The sequence below is a fragment of the Mirounga angustirostris genome, unplaced genomic scaffold (assembly GCF_029215605.1).
Source record: "Mirounga angustirostris isolate CCGP_5_RB_7025 unplaced genomic scaffold, mMirAng1.0.hap1 SCAF_17, whole genome shotgun sequence".
In the NCBI taxonomy this organism is placed as follows: domain Eukaryota; kingdom Metazoa; phylum Chordata; class Mammalia; order Carnivora; family Phocidae; genus Mirounga; species Mirounga angustirostris.
The window spans coordinates 6,214,762-6,234,547 of record NW_026991725.1 but is presented as its reverse complement, the minus strand read 5'-3'; the positions used below and the strand labels follow the sequence as shown (position 1 = coordinate 6,234,547).

At 47.4% G+C, this 19,786-nt stretch overlaps 1 long non-coding RNA gene across 2 annotated transcripts in view; it reads left to right on the top strand.

Moving 5' to 3' along the window:
- LOC129046252 (uncharacterized) overlaps positions 1-19,786 on the top strand; it is a 142,770-nt gene that overhangs the window by 36,770 nt on the left and 86,214 nt on the right. For both annotated transcript variants that reach the window (XR_010408693.1, XR_010408692.1), the window contains exon 2: positions 18,069-18,171. This is a non-coding gene — a long non-coding RNA (uncharacterized LOC129046252). The remainder of the gene's footprint in view (positions 1-18,068; positions 18,172-19,786) is intronic.

Sequence of the window (19,786 nt, the reverse complement as noted above, 5' to 3'; positions counted from 1 at the left end):
TGGTTTGCTTATTTTTTTATGAGGAAGTTTTTTCTCTTTTAAATGCTGAGCATGTGGAAGAAGAGGCACAGATGATGTGTTTGGGGAAGGATTTTATAAAATCAGGCAGTATATTCCTACTCACCAGTAGGTTTGGGTAAATTACCACATCTTATTGGGCAAAGCAGCCATATTGTCTCTTCTTTCTCTCCCGAGACTCTTAGGGAAGTCCCATGGGTCAGCTTTGGGGTGTGGGAGACAGCTGTAGGGTCAGATCCCAAGCAGGTACTGTGAAAAGGGGAGAGTTGTTGGCAGGAGACCTGGTTTAAAATCCTAGCTCTGCCTCGTTCTGGCTCCACTGTCCTCCTCACCTGTGATGGGTGAATGACCATCTGCCCTTGGCCAGGTTTTCATGTGGCCTATGTAAGAGTTGATGCTTGGCATCTCCTGGGAACCCAATGACTATTTTAATCCTACCTGTTTGGGTTCCTGTCTCAGAGCCCTTGGGGAGTCTCAAGGGCTCTTCTGTGACATCCAAGGCTGGGTTAAAACATGTTTTGGAGAGTGTATGTTGGCCGGGATGGGAAGCCAGCTCTCTTGATAGAGAACAGATGATTTTCCCTTGGACACTGGGAAATCAAGCCCCAAACCTTCGGCTCCAGAGCCTCGGAACAACCCCATCGCTCTGTTGGCTGCTGGACTCTGGGTTTTGGCCAATCTCCATGAGTCAAGAAAAGGTCAGAAGACCTGAAGATCAAAGTCCACCTCCCTTACTTACAAACCTCCCTGGAGGGTTTGTCCTGGGGTGGTTTCACTTGTTAGTGTTCTTTATCTTTCCTCTCAAGTCTGCAGTAGGGAGCCACGGATGTCTGCAGGCTGTTTGGAGGGTGCAGGCTTGAAGCTCTGGCCTCTTCTCTTCCCCCCCGGGCTTTGAGCAGCAACAGGACAATACTGAATGGTTCATTGGCATCCCGGTTAATGTAACCATTTGGTTATGGCTGCACACTTAGGTTGCTTCCATTATAAGTAACATTGGTATGAACCCTGCAAACAGGCCCCCAAATAACCCTTCTTGGGAGTTGACAAAAGAGGCTGTGCTCCATCTACAGATGAGATTTCCTGATCACTTTAAAGCAAAGTGGAAAACATTTTGAAGGAAGTCTTTCTAAGATATATCCCACCCTTCCCTGACTTAGCAAACAGAGCACACGGATGAAACCCTTTGCCATGTACCAGGATCAATGTCAGAGCCACCCGTGATTGTCCTCTGGGTCCATTGCTGGTGCCTTTGATACAAAGTTGCATCCAGAGCCAGGGCCGGTGGCTGGGAGGCAAACCAGATCTCCCTGCTTCCATGGGAGACGGAGATAATTTTCAGCTCTGCCTGGGTCTCAGCTTCCCTATGGAGACCAGAGAGGCACGGTCTGAGCTACTGGCAACTTTAGTCATTTTGGTCATTATAGTTTCAGTTTAGGAAATTCGGTTATTTTATTTGGTTCTCTTCCAGATCTGCAATGTCATTGTTTATAGTGTCTAGTATTTGGCCAGTTTTTCCAGTTTAGGCATAGTTATTTTATAGTCCTGTCTGATAATGCCAGGATCCAGAGTTGGTGCATAGCTCTTGTCTGTTTTTTTCCTGCCGGTTTTTACTCATGGTGTCTTGTCCCCTGTGTACTTGGTTATCTTTGAGTGTAGGATCCTCTGTTTGAAAAACTGTAAGTAAAAAGAATTTGAAGCCTTGTATGATGCTGTGGCCCTCTAAAGAGGATTTAAAATTTTTCTTGCAGGTGCCTGGGGGCTCTAAATCTAAGACAACCTTGATCTAAGTTTGGGGCTGAGATTCCTTGGGCTCCTCAAGTCTTGAAGCAGGTGGCAGTCCTTGCAAGAGCTGCTTTACTGCTAGTCTACCCTTAACCAGGAGATGCAGCCCTGTGGACTTTGTGATTTTTTTTCTACGTTTCCCTGCCCCGTATTTTCAAAATTTCTAAAATTTTGTATAATGATCATAGAACTTTGTTTGTTTATATTGAAGTATAGTTGACATGCAATATTACATTAGTTTCCCATGTACAACATAGTGTACATAATATACTCTATACATTATGCTGTGCTCACAAGTTTGGCTGTCATTTGTCACCATGTGGTGCTATTACAGCACCATTGACTGTGTTCCCTGTGCTGCACCTGTCATCCCCACGTGTACTCATTCCATAGCTGGAAGCCTATACCTCCCACTCACTTTGACCCCTCTTTTCCATCCCTCTGGCAACCATCAGTTTATTCTGTGTATTTATGGGTCTGTTTCTGCTGTGTGTTTGTTCATTTATTTTATTTTATTTTATTTTATTTTTTAAAGATTTTATTTATTTACTTGACAGAGAGAGACACAGCGAGAGAGGGAACACAAGCAGGGGAAGTGGGAGAGGGGGAAGCAGGCTTCCCTCTGAGCAGGGAGCCCAACGCAGAGCTCAATCCCAGGACCCTGGGATCATGACCTGAGTCGAAGGCAGACGCTTAATGATTGAGCCACCCAGGTGCCCCTGTTCATTTATTTTATTTTTTAAATTCCACATACAGGTGAAATCATATACTGTTCATCTTTCTCTGACTTACTTAGCATCATACCCTCTAGGTGCATCCAGGGTTGTCTCAAAAGGCAACATCTCATTTTTTTGTGTGGCTGCATAATATTCCATAGTATATGTATACCACATCTTCTTTATCCATTCACCATGGACACTTAGATTGCTCCCATACCTAGGCTATTGTAAATTATGCTGCAATAAACATAGGTGTGCACATATCTTTTTAAATTAGTGTTTTCATTTTCTTTGGGTAAACATAGAACATCGTTTTAAATTTGAACAAATAATCATACAAACAAAAAACAATAAAATGAGAGATATTCAGTATCTGGATTTCTACATGTCGAAGTGCTCAATTACAGAGGCTACCCCAGTTATCTGAGCGTTAGTAGATAACATGGTAGATTAGCACTTGCCTGAAGAAGGCAAAGATGCTAAGGGAGGCCCATATCTACTTGAACCCAGAACAGAAACCACAGAGGTTGAAGCCCCTGCTCCCACTTGGTGACTCCATGGCCTCCAAAAAATTACCTCTATAAATGGCCAAAGTCTTCTCCCCTATACTCCCCACAAATTCCTTCAAGTAGCAGACATCCCTACTTAATCACTTGATTTTGATTTTCCCTACATTATGAGAACTTTAAATAGCCCAGATAATATGCAATACTTTTTATTGTTATGTTAATCACCATACATTACATCATTCATTTTTGATGTAGTGTTCCATGATTCATTGTTTGTGTATAATACCCAGTGCTCCATGCAGAGTGTGCCCTCTTTAATACCCACCACCAGGCTAACCCATCCTCCCACCCCCCTCCCCTCTAGAACCCTCAGTTTGTTTTTCAGAGTCCAATGTCTCTCATGGTTCGTCTCCCCCTCCGATTCCCCCCCTTCATTCTTCCCCTCCTGCTATCTTCTTCTTCTTTTTTTTTTTTTTAACATATAATGTATTATTTGTTTCAGAGGTACAGATCTGTGATTCAACAGTCTTGCACAATTCACAGCGCTCACCATAGCACATACCTTCCCCAATGTCTATCACCCAGCCACCCCAATCCTCCCACCCCCCACCACTCCAGCAACCCTCAGTTTGTTTCCTGAGATTAAGAATTCCTCATATCAGTGAGGTCATATGATACATGTCTTTCTCTGATTGACTTATTTTGCTCAGCATAACACCCTCCAGTTCCATCCACGTCGTTGCAAATGGCAAGATCTCATTCCTTTTGATGGCTGCATAATATTCCATTGTGTGTGTGTGTGTGTGTGTGTGTGTGTATACCACATCTTCTTCTTTTTTTTTTTTTAAAGATTTTATTTATTTATTTGAGAGAGAATGAGAGAGAGCACATGAGAGGGGGGAGGGTCAGAGGGAGAAGCAGACTCCCCGCTGAGCAGGGAGCCTGATGCGGGACTCGATCCAGGGACTCCAGGATCATGACCTGAGCCGAAGGCAGTCGCTTAACCAACTGAGCCACCCAGGCGCCCCACATACCACATCTTCTTTATCCATTCATCTGTCGATAAAACTGGGGGATGCCATAGGATAAGTGACCTGATTTCTTCAATGAAGAAAGAAGGTGGTTGGGTGGGGGAATTGTTACAGATTAAAAGAGACTTCAAAGCCATATCAACCAAATGCAATGCGAGGCCTCAGTTTTGGATCCTACTCTGAGCAAAATAATTACAGAAAGTCATTTTGACACTATTTGAACACTGACTGAATATTTGATAATGTTAAGGAATTCGTGTTAACATGGCTCTTTCCACAGTTTGGCTATTGTGGACATTGCTCCTATAAACATCGGGGTGCACGTACCCCTTTGGATCCCTACATTTGTATCTTTGGGGTAAATACCCAGTAGTTAATATGCAATACTTTGAATGGACCATAATTTATTTGAGCATTCTCCTGTTAGGCTGTTTACATTTTCCCATTATTGTAAAATATTTATAATGAACATCTTTGTGCCTACCTCTTTGCAAGCATTTTGAATTGTTTCCTGTGGGTAGTTTCCTAATAGTGGATCAAAAGATAGGAACATTTTTCAGTTTTTTGATATATATTGTCAAATTACTTTCTAGAAAATATATTCCTTTTTATTTTATTTTTAAATATTTATTTATTTATTTATTTGTTTATTTTAGAGAGAGGGAGAGAGGAGCACCTGGGCAACTCAGTTGGTTAAGCATCTACCTGCGGCTCGGGTCATGATCCTGGGGTCCTGGGATCAAGCCCTGCATCAGGCTCCCTGCTCATTGGGAAGCCTGCTTCTCCCTCTCCGTCTGCTGCTCCCCCTGCTTGTGTTCTCTTGCTTCCTCTCTCTGTCAAATAAATAAAATCTTAAAAAAAAAAAAAATAGAGGAAAAGAGCGCATGGGGGGTGGGGGAAGGGCAGAGGGAGAGGGAGAGAAAGACTCCTAAGCAGGTTCCACGCTCAGCGGAGAGCCGGACATGGGGCTCAATCCCATGACCCTGAGATCATGACCTGAGTCAAAATCAAGAGTCAGATGCTTAACCAACTGAGCCACCCAGGTGCCCCAAGAAAGTATATTCTAATTATTATGCCCACCAGGAGCATAGGAGAGGTTGCGATATTCCTTGCCACCACCAGGTATATAATTAAAGTTTTCTGCTGATTTGGTAAGTGAAAAATGGTATCCCCTTGTTATTTAATTTGCATTTTGTACTCTTTTTTTCCCTCCCTTATACAGATCCCCTTTTGGTAAAATTACTTTTTATGCAGTTAGCACCTCTTTGGTAGAAGCAGCCTTTAAAATGGGGGCAATTATTCCAGTGTCTAAGAGCTTTCTCTTTTTAGCATTTATTGAAAAATACCTACATTGCATAATGCACTGCATCAGGGCAGTCTCTACTGAGTCATTCACAGTGTCTTGCTTGGGGACTGGCTGCTTTCCTTCTAGGAGCAAGGCAAGGAAAGTGCATTTGAAACCACTAGGATGATATAGTAGGTGGGAAAAGGCAGAATACAGAGCAGTGTAATAGGGTTCCATTATGTTTTTTATTTTATTTTTTATTTTAAAGATTTATTTATTTATTTGAGAGAGTGAGAGAATGAGAGAGAGCACATGGGGGGGGGGGAGGGTCAGAGGGAGAAGCAGACTCCCTGCCGAGCAGGGAGCCCGATGCAGGACTCAATCCCAGGACTCCAGGATCATGACCTGAGCCGAAGGCAGTTGCCCAACCAACTGAGCCACCCAGGCGCCCCCATTATGTTTTTTAAAAGTCATATATACATTGTATTTTATTTATTTTGTATTTTTAAAGATTTTATATATTTATTTGAGAGAGATAGCACAAGAGCAGGTTGAGGGGTAGAGGGAAAAGCAGACTTCCCACTGAGCAGGGATCATGACCTGAGCCAAAGGCAGATGCTTAACCGACTGAGCCACCCAGGCGTCCCTAAAACTCATATATACATTAAAAGGTATCTGGAAGGACATGGCATAAACCATTGACAGTGACTGTGGCTTAGTGTTCTATGGGAATTTGACACTTTCACCATATAGACTTTGTAATGTTTTGTTTTTTTAATGAACAAGTGTTACTTTTGTAATCAGATAAAATAATAAAAACATTTCTATTTTGAAAAAAAATCCTGTTTTAGCAACTGGTTATGGATGAAAAAAATAATGCCATCCTATCTTGCCTATGCCCCTCTTCTTCCCTTTTCCTTAAAAATAAATACATATTGGGGCACCTGGGTGACTCAGTTAAGCATAGACTCTTGATTTCAGCTCAGGTCATGATCTCAGGGTCGTGGGATCAGGCCCAGGTCAGACTCCACTCTGGGTGTGGAGCCTGCTTAAGATTTTCTCTCTCTCTCTCTCTCTGTCCCTCCCTCTTGTGCATGGGTACATGAGTGCTCTCGTGCTCTCTCAAAAAAAAAAAAAAAAAATTACATGTTACTTAGATAATATTTATATTTATTTTTATATTTAAAAATTTAATATTTTGTTATATTGATATATTTTAATATATTGTATATTATTTTAATATATTATTGAATATTTAATATTAAATATTTAATATATTCAATATATCTATATAATTTTTAAAAATGTAAGTCTCTATAGAGAAAGAGCCAGTGATGCGTTGGTCCTTCTGCACTGTGTAGCTCCAGGGGGATCACAGTGGTAGCTGTCGAGACAAGTTCCCCACGGGCAGATCAGAGGTATGGCGTATATCCCGTTTGTGTCTATCTTAAAGATAGTATTAAATGAGACTGGAAGAGAGAGCCAGTACATACTGAAGGTCAATTACAAGGTCATGAGAACTCTGTGAGGCAGGTATTCCTGACCTGGTATTTTGAGGAGCCCCTGTGGTTCCCTGGAGTGAATGAAGGCGGTCAGCAGGGTACAGGAGCAAGCTGTGGGATTTAGGATTTAGATCCGAGTCTGCTTGGCTCCAAAGGCTGCCAGCCGGACTGCTACACACTGTGACTCTCTTAGGGAAAGCGGGAGGTTCTAAGACCGTTCTCCCTGGAACCACCACTCATGAGGAAGCAGGGCCTGGTCCTAGCAGGCCCTTTGGGTGATGAAGCCCGGAGTCACACTCTGGTCATCTCGTGTAGTGGAGGGGGCATTGTCGGATACACATGCAGGGGCCTTGAGCTCCTCACACCAGGCCTCAGAGGGAGCAGGGCTGGGGGTGGTGGGGGGAATTCCTGACCAAGATAGGAATTCAGCAGTAGGATTTCCTGGGACCAATGTCACCAGCTATTAGTCACGTGTCTGCTCCTGCATAGGCTGCTGTTAGCTGGCCCTCTTGCCCTCTACTTCAGTGAGCCGAAAAGTACCTGCATCAGACTCTCCCGGGGTGCTGGTTTAAATCAGATTCCTGGCCACTCCTCTGAATCCGCTTTTCTAGGGCCGTATGATGGTTAGTTTTATTTGTCAACTTGACTGGGCCACTAGATGCCCAGGTATCTGGTGAAATTTTATTTCTGGATGTGTCGGTGAGGGTGTTTCTGGAAGAGATTGGCATTTGAATTGGTGAACTGAGTAAAGCAGATGGCTCTCCCCGGTATGAGTGGGCATTACCCAATCTGTTCAGGGTCTAAATAGAACAAAAAAGTGGAAGACAGTTGAAAATGCTCTCTGCCTGACTCACCGAGCTGGGACATCCATCTTCTCCTGCCCTCAGTGCTCCTAGTTTCCAGACCTTAAGATTCAGGCTGGAATCTACACCGTGGGTCTCCAGCCTTTGAACTATGCCACTGACCTGGGTCTCCAGCTTGCAGACAGCAGAATATGGGAATTCCCAGCCTTCCATAATCATGAGACAATACCTTATTATAAGTCTCACTCACACACACACACACACACACACACACACACACACAGAGTTCTTTTTTTCTCTGGTGAACTCTCGCTAAAACAGATTTTGGTACTAGGAGTGGTTCTAGAAGAACAGAATTTTGAGGATGAGTTTTTTAATTGGTTCTGGGGATTCTGGAGGTGGGTCTCTGATCTGATTGGGTTTAAGGATACTAATGACTCATTTCCAGTAGTAAAGAGAGTACTGATAGTGCATGGTGTGATCTGGCAATAGAGATACACAAAATATCTGCATTAGATAGTCCTAATCAACCTCAGAAAGGGAGTCTGATTGGTCCAGCTCACATTTCAATCCCAGGCCGTATAGCTTGCCAGTCTATGGATTCACTGACCTGAGTCACGTGCCACTGTTTTGACCAATTAGCTGCAGCTTGGGGTGGGGTGTGGTCCCATGGCATAAAACTTGGTTGCCTATTGGGGTAGTCACTGTGACTGACATCTGATTGTCAGCCTATAGACTTCGTGTGTATCAGAAACATGACTTTTTCGGGCGCCTGGGTGGCTCAGTCATTAAGCGTCTGCCTTCGGCTCGGGTCATGATCCCAGGGTCCTGGGATCGAGTCCCAAATCGGGCTTCCCGCTCTGCGGGAAGCCTGCTTCTCCCTCTCCCACTCCCCCTGCTTGTGTTCCTGCTCTCGCTATGTCTCTCTCTGTTAAATAAATAAATAAAATCTTGAAGAAAAAAAAAAAGAAACGTGACTTTTTCAATTGCGTGACCTATTTTTGTTTTATGCATCCCATGCTGCTGGGGGGGGGGAAGGGGCTCCAGATACCACAGTGCGGGCACAAATGTGGGGTGGGGAGCTGAGGAAAGGGAAAGCTGAAGGGGGGAAATCAGAGGCTTGGCTGTTCTGGGTGCTCTGGGTGCAGGTCATTTGGGCTCCATCTCCCTTAGTCCAGCCCTGCACAGCCAACTCCCTCGGCGGATTCCAGTTCCCGAGTGGGGAGAACTTCTTGAGGGCAGCTTCAAGGCAAGTCAAATGCTGCTGCTCTGTCTTGGCCCCGGAATGTCCCTTGAGTTGTTTTCATCCTTTTCACTCATGTCTCAGCGCGCTACCTGAAGAGCGGTCGCACGGGGGCCGCCCTGGTGCCCACAGCCTGCTCTCCTGTCGGGGGCTCTTTGGCAGCTGTTCTGGAAAAGAACAAAGAAGTTCCAGAAAGACCCGAGAGTCCAGGCTGGGATCGGCCCCACCAGGCTGCAGAGTCCGAGCTCCCTCCTCTCGCTCTGCAGTCTGGCTGCGGGCCAAACTGCTGGCGGAAGGGGAGAGCCGCAGGGGAAAGCGGACCGGCTCTGGTTTGGCGTTAGAAGCTATAGGTTGGCGCCCTGGCTGCGTTAATTCCTAGCCGCCGTGCTGGGTGGCAGAAGGAGTGACTTTGAATGCCTTGCATTAGATTGGGCTTCATTCTTCACCCTTTGCCTAGGTCAGGGCACCCCCAGAGTGCCCGTGTTCCCCCTCCTGCCTGCAGCAGCAGGAAGTCCAGGCGTCCCGCCTGTCCCTGTTCTGTTACACGTCCAGGGGGCTGCTGGGTTGAGTCCCCAAGGGACGGCGCGCGATGGGGGTACAACGCAGCCATCTCGCGAGATCAGAACTCAGCCTCTAAGGGTGACAGGTAGGAACAGAGACTGAGTCTAGATCCTTGGTGACAAGCTGAACAGCCGGCACTATTTATTTCTGGACATTTTGTGTGAGAAAAAAGAACCTGTATGTGTTGAAGCCCACATTAACTGAGGTTTTTTTAAAAACAAATTTTTTTTTTTTTAAGATTTTATTTATTTGGCAGAGACACAGCGAGAGAGGGAGCACAAGCAGGGGGAGTGGGGGAGGGAGAAGCAGGCTTCCCGCGGAGCAGGGAGCCCGATGCGGGGCTCGATCCCAGGACTCCGGGATCATGACCTGAGATGAAGGCAGACGCTTAACGACTGAGCCACCCAAGTGCCCCTTAACAGGTTTTTGATACTGACAGCCAATTGGATGGAATCCTGGCTGATGTGGACGGGTACTTCCCTCCTAGTAATGGGGGCAGGTTGGGTTAGGACACTTCTGATACTAATTTTCCCATAGACCTAGAACCTTGGCCTCCACCTTGTCCCAGGAGCCCACATTACCTAGGGGTGGGGAAGCTCTTTATGAGCCCTTTGTTGCCTTGGATCACTGGTGGAAGGGAATGGACAAAGGCAGCCTGGGAGAAGCACTGGTTGCAGTCAGAAGGTCTGGGATCCAGCCGTGGCTCTGTTAATTCCTGTCTCTGGTCAACAGTGGCTCTGTGCTTAGGGCAGGGGAGACCTTGCAGGTCAGGTCAAGGGCCCTAGTTGGGGGGGCGGGGCATGGAATGGTCACAGACCAATTAGGACAGAATTTCAAAGGACTGCAATTATGACCTTTGTATCAAAGAAGGCTTCCAGGAGGAGTGGGTCTTGGTCAAGGCCTTGAAGGATGCGCCTAATTTCTTAGAGAGGAGAGCACGCAGCAGGGAGGACCACAGGCCTCTCAGTGACATTTTGCTTTGTCTTGTGTGAGTTCTGGCTGGACTGTCTTTTGCCTACACCTGCTTCCTCTCCATCTGCCTATCTCCTGGCCAGCCTGCGAGCTCTGGGAGAGTAGAGATGCTCCCTTTATCTCTGCAGCCTAGTGCCAATGGGCATTTGCTGCATCACTGCTGGGGGGAGGGGAAGGAAGAGGTGCAGGGGTGGGTGTCTCCAGGCCAGGGGGAGGCAGTGAGCTGCTGGGTCTGGGGGTGTCTGGAAGGGCAGGTTGGAAAGAGCGGTCTTCAAACCATGATTCCTGATGACATTTCAGGGCAATTCCAGGGTAATGTCTTTTCCCTGAGAAGCCTCGGGTATTCTCTTTTCCCTTTGGCACTGGCACTGACATGCAGGAGCGGGCCCCCCACTGACCACAAGCCCCCGCACTTGGCCTTGAACTTGAGAAATTTGGAATGACTTGGCTGAGTGCATACTTCTCATTTCCCAGGAGCCCAGCTCATCTCCCCAGATTACAGAGATGCGTTAAACTTGCTCCTTGACCTCTGGGACTCTAAGGGACTCTGCACTGGAGTGGAATGAGAAGTGGCCTGGATGCAGGAGGCCTGGGTTCCTGTCCTGACTCTGCCACTGACCATCTGAGAGGCTTAGGGCTAGTCTCTGCCTTTCTTGGGGCCGTTTCCCTCCTGGGGCTGGATGATCTTCCAGATCTAACATTCTAACTATTGTGCCCTTGTGATTCCTAATACTGGCTTCTAGAATGTAGGACCCCAAGGCCGTGGGAAGAGGTTGCCATCTTACGTGGGAGCTCCTGACACTCCCATCTCCCAAGATAATGACCCTAAGAGGACGATGGCATTAATAATACCTGGTATTTATTGAACACAGGCTTAGCTGTCTATGCGGAAGGGGCTATTATTGTCCCATTTTACAGATGAGGAAACAAGCAGAAAATGGTTAGTCAAGCTCCGGGCTGTCCGTGCACATAGGGGCCTACCCTATTTGTAGTCTGAATTAAATATCCCCCCATGTTTTGTAAGGTTGGATAGAAGAATAAAGGTCTGGCTCCTCTAAGAAGCAAGGTGGTAGAAGGCGGAGGAGTTCAAATGGAGAGAGGGGCCCTGAGAGCCTGGGATGGCAGCCAGAAGGGGGATGGGGCAGGAGGGGTTTCTGAAATTGCTGGGTCTCTAGTGTCAGGGCCTCCCTCCCACCCTGGGCCCCCGATGAGCACTGGTTCAGGTTTGACTTATCCTGGAGGCTGGCTTCAGTTGCCCCAGGCTCTGCTGGGGAAACCACTAGAGTCTGAAATCAGACTTTAAGACTGATTTTGGGTCTAGCTTGTGGGCGAGCTGTAATTATGCCCATTATACCTGTCTTGAATGATTCACAGATGGCAAGGGCTTACGTAGGAGCAATGTTCCTCTTAATTTTTTTTTTAATTTACATTTTCCGGTGACTCACTGGAATTGAGAGTACGGTCTCATTGACTGGAGAAGAAAAAGAAGAAAAAGAAGAAAAGAAAAATGTCATCAGGTCTCTTGGAGACAAAATTGTCTAAACCATGTCCAGGTGATTCTGGGCTCAGGTCCTAGGGGCTCAAGCCTACTCCTTATTCTCCGAGTCTCTTGGTTCTCCTTCCTGGAAGTGGGGGACAGCCCTGTGGCCCTGGAAGGCAGCGGAGGTACAATCCAATGCTGGAGAGTTTGTGCTCTGGCTAGAAGGATCTGGGTTCAAATCCCTGCCCTGAAGCTAATGTTTGCTGTGTGAACCTGAGCGATTTCTTTCTTTCAGATGAGAAAACTCATCTGAAAATTGGGGGAAAAAAAACAACAAACCAATACCATCTTTGCAGGTGGCTAGGATTTCATGAGGTTAAATATATTAAGCTCTTGGCGCAAAGTAATGAGAATAACCACAAGTACTCATCACTGCTTATAATGCACCGAGCCCTTTACACAGGGTACTAAAGTCCTTGCAACAGTCCTGTGGGTGAGCTATTATCCTCAGAGAGGTTAAATGACCTGACCGAGGTCACACAGCTAGTCCGTGGCAGATCTTGGGGCACTGGGGTACAGGTTGGGCTGACTTCAAAGCCCACCGTAGGGGTTAACCCCCAACCCACTTATTCCCATAGGAAATGGGCTTGTCCTTCCTGTTCCTTAAAGCAAGCCTGCCTGAGTTGGAGCCCCCTGTCTTCTCTATTCCTGGTACTGGCCCCACCAGCCTTTCAGGCACCCCCATCTTGGGGTTATCTTTGGCCTCTTTTCTGCTGGGACCACATTCTTCCCTGTCATACTTGGTGTTATCTGAGTAGTAGCCAAGACCCAGATCTATATATTTGTTCCATGTAGATCTTTCCTTCCTCATCACCGCACCGCCCCCCCCCCCCCCCCCCCCCCCGCCGCCCCAGCCCTGGCTTCACACATACCCCCTCCCTACATGTCGCCAATTTCAGCCACACCCTAGTTGGTCTCTTCCCTGCCTACTTCAGGCACATCACTCCCTCTGAAACCTTCCATGGCTCCCCTGGCCTGCCATACTTAACTGACTCCTGAGCCCAACACAGACTCCCTGTATCAGGCTGGGCCAGTCCTTTCCTCTCTCTCTGGCCCCAGGTTCCCCAGCTGTTGAATGAGACCACCAGGGTGACCTCCCTTTCATACTCCTGTGGAAAACAGATCAAAGCTAAGCTCCTACAGGGGAGGAGTGCCCCAGGTCTTGGCTGTGCCATCTTCCTGCTGTGTCCTGGGGGTCCCTGAGGGCACTGTGAAGACAGGCTGGGTGACATTTGAGGCCTTTCTGGAAGCTGCAGGCTTGTACCCCAAAGCTTGGGCTTCACCTGAGCTGCTGGGAGGGAGAGGATTCTCCACTGGCTCATTCAGAGCCTCTTGGCCACTTCCTGTTGACCTGTGGCTGGTGGGTTTTAAGCAGGGAGGTGGGGGGACTCCCTCTATCCGCTTACCCAGAGGAGATCTGGAATAGCCGCTCCACAAAGCTGAGCCAGGCTCTGTGGGCCCTGGACCTCACACCTGAAGAGGAAAGAGGGGTGAGGCCCAAGTGAAGCCAGAAGCTCCAGGACAGGTTGCTGAGTCTTTCAAAAAGCAAGTTTTGCTCTGAGCCTCCACAGCGGGGGCCCCAGGATGGGGGAGGACCCCGAGGATATACGATAAGTGACATTTGAGGCTGCTTTTGGTTCTGTCCAACAGATAAGAAATGCAGTGTGAAGAGCCTGGGAGACCCCGTACACTGAGAGCAGAGGGGCCTGGGGCAATTACTGTGTGGGAGCATGGCAGGTGCTGGGAACAAAGGGGATGACATCTCTCCCTGGCAAGGAGTTCACAATCCTATTGTAGAAACAGATATGGTAATCCCGTGGTTTGTGGTATATTGGGGAATGTCAATTCGTGGGTGTCTAAACAGGACATGTTTTTATTTTTTCACATTGCTTTCCATTATGCTAGGTTGAACCCCCCCCCTTTCCTGTCCCTTGACATTTGGGTGGATTCCACAGTTTCCTGGTCTTTTTTGGGGGTGGTGCTTTATGGTGGCTGGGCAGGCCCAGGTCTCCTAGGTGTGGATGTGCTCTAGGTTCTTAGCTTCTTTGATGCTTAACTGTGGGCCGTAGCTCAGTTTGGGGACATGACCAAGGATAAGATGAAGTATGGGGGCCTGTGGAAGTGAGGAGGATGCCACCCAGCCTGGCTGAAGGGGTCAGGAAAGGCTTCTGGGCAACCTCTTTCTGCCAGGAATGGCTGGACTTGATTTTCATCATGATCTCCCTTTCTGTAAGTTTCTTAAGAGCTTTGAGCACCTGTTTCAGAGTCAGTATGAATTTGAGGGCAGGGCACCTCTGTGTCCCCAGGGCCCATCAGGTGATGGGTGAATGAATGAATGAGCTGATGCCACTTGAGGAATTTCGGTCTCCTGTGTCTTGGTTGATGGGCTATCTTGGGACCCTAGAAGAGTTTGAATTCTTTGGAAGAATTGCTGGAAGGTGGGCTGGCTCAGTCGATCCAGGGACGGGCCGGCTGTGATCTGGGCTCTGCTCAGCCATGCAGGAGGCCTGTTCCTGGCCAGTGGCTGTCATCCTCTTCCTCCTGCTTAGTTGGAGCCCCCTTCTCTGGTGCCTGCCTTCCTCTTCCACGACAGCCCCCCATAAGCCCTCCCTGTGCATTCCCCTGAGAAGCCAGCTCTCAATTCATGCAGCGCCTTCCACTCCCTCCAAGGTTATGCCTACGGGACCGGACCATGTCCTTTCCGACGATATTCTGATCGCTGGTCTATTTATAACAATGACTCACCCACCACCTAAACTTCTGCAGGAAGAGCTTGGCTTAGGAGCCAACTCCCCTGGAATGCAAAACAGTTTGCACTTGTAAATGATCACCATTTCATTTCCCTGAGATTATGCATCCTTGGCCTCCTCTTGACCCTATGGCCAGATCACTTAGTGATCTCCCACCCCGTTGCCGCCTGGTGCCACCAACCCCTCTTGTTTATCAAGAATCCTGCCGACCCCCTGACCTGCACAGCTGGGCAAGTTCCTCTTCATCATTAACCTTGAGACCGAGACTTCCTTGCTGTGCAGATGGGAAGGCTCTGCTGGACGATTTCCCTTTGTTTTCATGTTGTTTGCTTGTGAATGCGCTCAAGTTGGGGTGGGGACAGGGAGTGGATGAATCTGGAAGAGAGCCCTGAGCCCCCACCGTTGGCCTGAGGCTGCCTTCTCCAGCTTCTCCCTTAGGACCCCAGCGTTACGGGTACGGTACCCCCCCGAAGACCCTTGTGCACTGCTCTCTCGCCTGACCACCAGGCAGAAGGGGCAGTGATGGCAGCGGGCCCACCTCTTCTCAGTGTCTCCCCTTCTCCCCCAGCAGGTGCCTGGGGCAGACAGGTCTGCTACCTCCCATGGTGGCTGGGCTTGAGGGGCACTTGCATAGACATTTGTAGTCAGGCTGGGGAGATGAGATGACCCCCTTCTCCAGTTGGTCAGCAGATGCCCCTGTTGCCTTCTTCATAAAGAAAATACAGTAGAGGCCCTCAGTGGGGTCCCTTGGCTTCCCATCCGTTACCCACCTGTAGGCTTCCCACATCCCCAGACCTCCTGGCCTCCATTCCTTTCATCTTAGCGGTGCGGGGGTCACTCTGTCCCACGGCCCCTGCTCTGGAATCCCCCCCACCCCGACCCCTATCATGGTTCAGCAATTGTCACTCAGTCTGGAATTCAGCCTCTGCTGGCTCTGTGTCCCCTGCCTCTCCACCTGCTTCAGCCTTTTCCATCCGGGACCCCACACCTCCCCTGACCCCCAGTGTCACCTCCAGCTGGCCCTTCTCCCCTGTTGTCCCCTCTGGGTCGCTGCCACAGACTCCGGCCCCACCCACCTCATCCCACAGTGACAGTCCTCTCCGAGTTGATGAGTCTGGACCCATCCTCCTAAGTCCCAGGCTTGTTGGTCTCTTTGTAGCTTCTGACATCCTTGAGCTCTGTCCTCCCTGGCTTCTGATATGCCACCTCGTCCTCAGACACCCTGGCCTTATCCCCTTCTCATCATGCCTTGCCTCAGGCCACTGTCACCTCCCCCTGATGTCACTGCCACAGTGGATGCTGCCTGCAGGTCCCCCTGCCAGTCCACTTGCTATCAACCCAGTGATGCCTCCCACAATGCCACTCCCCTCTCCACATCCCCCCTTGGCACAGCACGCAAGGCCCCCAGGACCGGTCCCTGCCTTCCCTTGGCTTCATCTCCTGCCACATTTTTCACACCACTCCCCCAAGCCCTATTTTCCAGCCCTATTTCCCGAGCTAGTCGGCTCTCCCAGAGTAACTTCCCCACGTCTCTGCCTCGCATGTGATGCTCCTGTGGTACAGGAGCCTCTCACCCCCTTCTGCCTTTGGCTGAATCCTGGTCTCCACCGGGAGTTCTGCCGGCTTGTCCCCTCCAGCAGGCAGGCTTCTGGGACCAGCCCTTCCCCACCCAGCTGGGTCAGTGTCTTCCTTGGGGCTCAGCCCCGCACTGACCCCTCTGTCTGCGTGTCTGCCTCCCACCCAGGCCCCCACTTCCACGTGGATGACCAATGTGACACTCCAGTCTGGGTCAAATCCCTTTATTTTATGCTCCCTGGGAGGGACTCCCTGCCTTTAGAGCACTTAACTTAGTAGTTCTGTATTTAACAAGGAAGGGCCTCATCTGAGGCATCACCTGGTAGTGTTTGGTTAATTCCTATTTCTTCCACCAGACTGGAAGCTAGGCAAGAGCAGAGAGATCCTTATATTTTTTTTTCAAGATTTTATTTGACAGAGAGAGAGAGAGAGAGCAAGCAGGGGGTGCAGCAGGCAGAGGGAGAGGGAGAAGCAGACTCCCCGCTGAGCAAGGAGCCGGATACCGGACTCGATCCCAGGACCCTGGGATCATGACCTGAGCTGAAGGCAGATGCTTAATGACTGAGCCACCCAGGCGCCCTGTGTTTTTCTTCTTCTTCTTTTTTTTTTATATATATATATTTTTTTATTCTTATGTTAATCCCCATACATTACATCATTAGTTTTAGATGAAGTGTTCCATGATTCATTGTTTGTGCACAACACCCAGTGCTCCATGCAGAATGTGCCCTCCTCAATACCCACCACCAGGCTAACCCATCCTCCCACCCCCTCCCCCTCTAGAACCCTCAGTTTGTTTTTCAGAGTCTATGTGTTTTTCTTCTTAAAGAGCATTTACTATTAAATATTTTGGGAGACTAATGAACACCTGTGTGCCCAGTCCCCAACTTTGTCCGGTCTCACCATCTGCCATATTTGCCTCAGGTACTTTTTTAAAGATAAGCTGATAAACATGACCGAAGGCCTCTAAGTTTTGATGCTGGTCTAGAAAAACTTGCTTTTATTCACTGTTTAAATATTAAGTAGATGCAACTATTTATAAAATACATGTAATGTCTAAGGAGTAATGAAACAGTGAACACCTATGTACCCACCACCCAGTTTAGGAAAAAGAATATAACCAGTACTTTTAAAGTCTCCTCAGAAGCCCACCTCCTCGCTTCTGCCACCCTCCCTCAGCTGTACCGTTACCCTGAATTGTGTGTGTGATTTTCTTGCTTTTCTTTATACTTCTTTATACTTGCTTTTCTTTATACTTCTACCTAATATATTTGTTTCTCTAAACATTAAGTTGTTTAGTTTTGCTGTTTTTTTAAAACTTTATATAAATGGAGGGGTGCCTGGGCCGCTCAATCAGTTGGGCATCTGCCTTCAGCTCAGGTCATGATCTCGGGGTCCTGGAATCGAGCCCCGCATCAGGCTCCCTGCTCAGTGGGGAGCCTGCTTCTCCCTCTGTCCCTCACCTTACTTGTTCTCTTTCTCTTTCAAACAAACAAACAAATAAATAAATAATTTAAAAAACTTTATATAAATGGAAAAATACAGTTTGTGTTTTTCTGTGATCTGCTTTTTCTTTCTTTCTTTTTTTTTTTTGCTTACCATTTTGTTCTGACACAATGTGTACCCTGAAATTCATTCATTTTCACTAATGATTGTTATTCTGTTGTGTGGACACACCATACTTTATCCATCCTCCTGTTGATAGATGGGAGGGACATTTAGTTTGCCTTTCCTCACCTGCCCGCCTCTCTTTCTCCTTTTTGTCCCATTACACACAGTGTTGAAGTGAGGATTCCCCTGTGTCCCCACATGGGAGATGCAAATGCCTACCCAGTTGAGGACCACCAGGAGCACGCCTGCCGGGGATTGCTGGGTCACAAGGTATGTGCATCTATATTTTTCCTAGGTGTTGCCCATCTGCATTCCCACAGCAGGGTTATCCAAATGTCAGCTTCTCCACAATCTCACTAGTGCTCAGGAGACTCAGACTTCAAAAACTGTGCCTCCCATGCCCATGATGTGACATCTTGTTGTTTTCCTGACTGCTGATGGGGTTGAGCATATTTTCAAATGTATTCCCTTCAGTGAATTGCCTGTTCATATCTTTTGTCTATTATATTTGGTGGTTTTCCTCCAGAATTGATTTGCAGTGTTTTTTGTTTTATTTTGTTTTATAGGTTTTGAACATGAACCGCTTGGTAGGCAAATATCTTCTCCCAGGCTGTAGTTTGTCTTTTTTTGGTGGGGGAGAATGGGGCTTGGGAATTTTTTTGTTTGTTTTTTAAATACAGTGAAATACACAAATCTTAATTGCTACAGTTTGACAGATGTTTGTTTTGTTTTGTCTTATTTTTTAAAATTTTAATTCCACTAGAATTAACATACAGTGGTTTGAGGTATACAATATAGTGACTCAACAATTCTATACATTACTTGGTGCTCATCAAGCTAAGTGTACTCTTGGGGCAGCTGGGTGGCTCAGTCGATTAAGCATCCAACTCTTTTAAGTGTACTCTTAATCCCCATCACCTATTTCCCCCATCCCCCCACCATCTCCCCTCTGGTAACCATTAGTTTGTTCTCTATAGTTAAGAGTCTTTTTTTGGTCTCTTTTCTTCTTTGTTCGTTTGTTTTGTTTCTTAAATTCCACATGTGAGTGATTTCATATGGTATTTGTCTTTCTCTAATTATTTCACTTAGCATTATACTCTCTAGCTCCATCCATGTCATTGCAAATGGCAAGATTTCATTCTTTTTTTTTTTTTTAAAGATTTTATTTATTTGCGAGAGAGACAATGAGAGACAGAGAGCATGAGAGGGAGGAGGGTCAGAGGGAGAAGCAGACTCCCTGCTGAGCAGGGAGCCCGATGTGGGACTCGATCCTGGGACTCCAGGATCACGACCTGAGCCGAAGGCAGTCGCTTAACCAACTGAGCCACCCAGGCGCCCCCTAGATTTCATTCTTTTAAAAAATTTTTAAGTCCAGGGACCCCTGGGTGGCTCAGTTGGTTGAGTATGTGCCTTCGGCTCAGGTCATGATTCCAGGGTCCTGGGATCGAGTCCCGCATCGGGCTCCCTGCTCAGTGGGGAGTCTGCTTCTCCCTCTGCCTGCTGCTCCCCCTGCTTGTGCTCTTTCTCGCTCTCTCTGATAAGTAAATAAAATAAAATCTTTAAAAAAATTTAATTCCAGTGTAATTAACATACAGTGTTATATTAGTTTCAGGTGTACAATATAGTGATTTAACAATTCTATATATTACTCAGTGCTCGTCATAAGTGACCCTTAATCCCCATCACCTATTTCACCCATCCCCCCATCCACCTCCCCTCCGGTAACCATCAGGTTGTTTTCTATAGTTAAGAGTGTGTGTCTTGGTTTGTCTTTTTTCTTTTTTCTTCGTTCATTTGTTTTGTTTCTTAAATTTCACATATGAGTGAAATCATATGGAATTTGTCTTTCTCTGACTGACTTATTTTGATTAGCATTATACCCTCA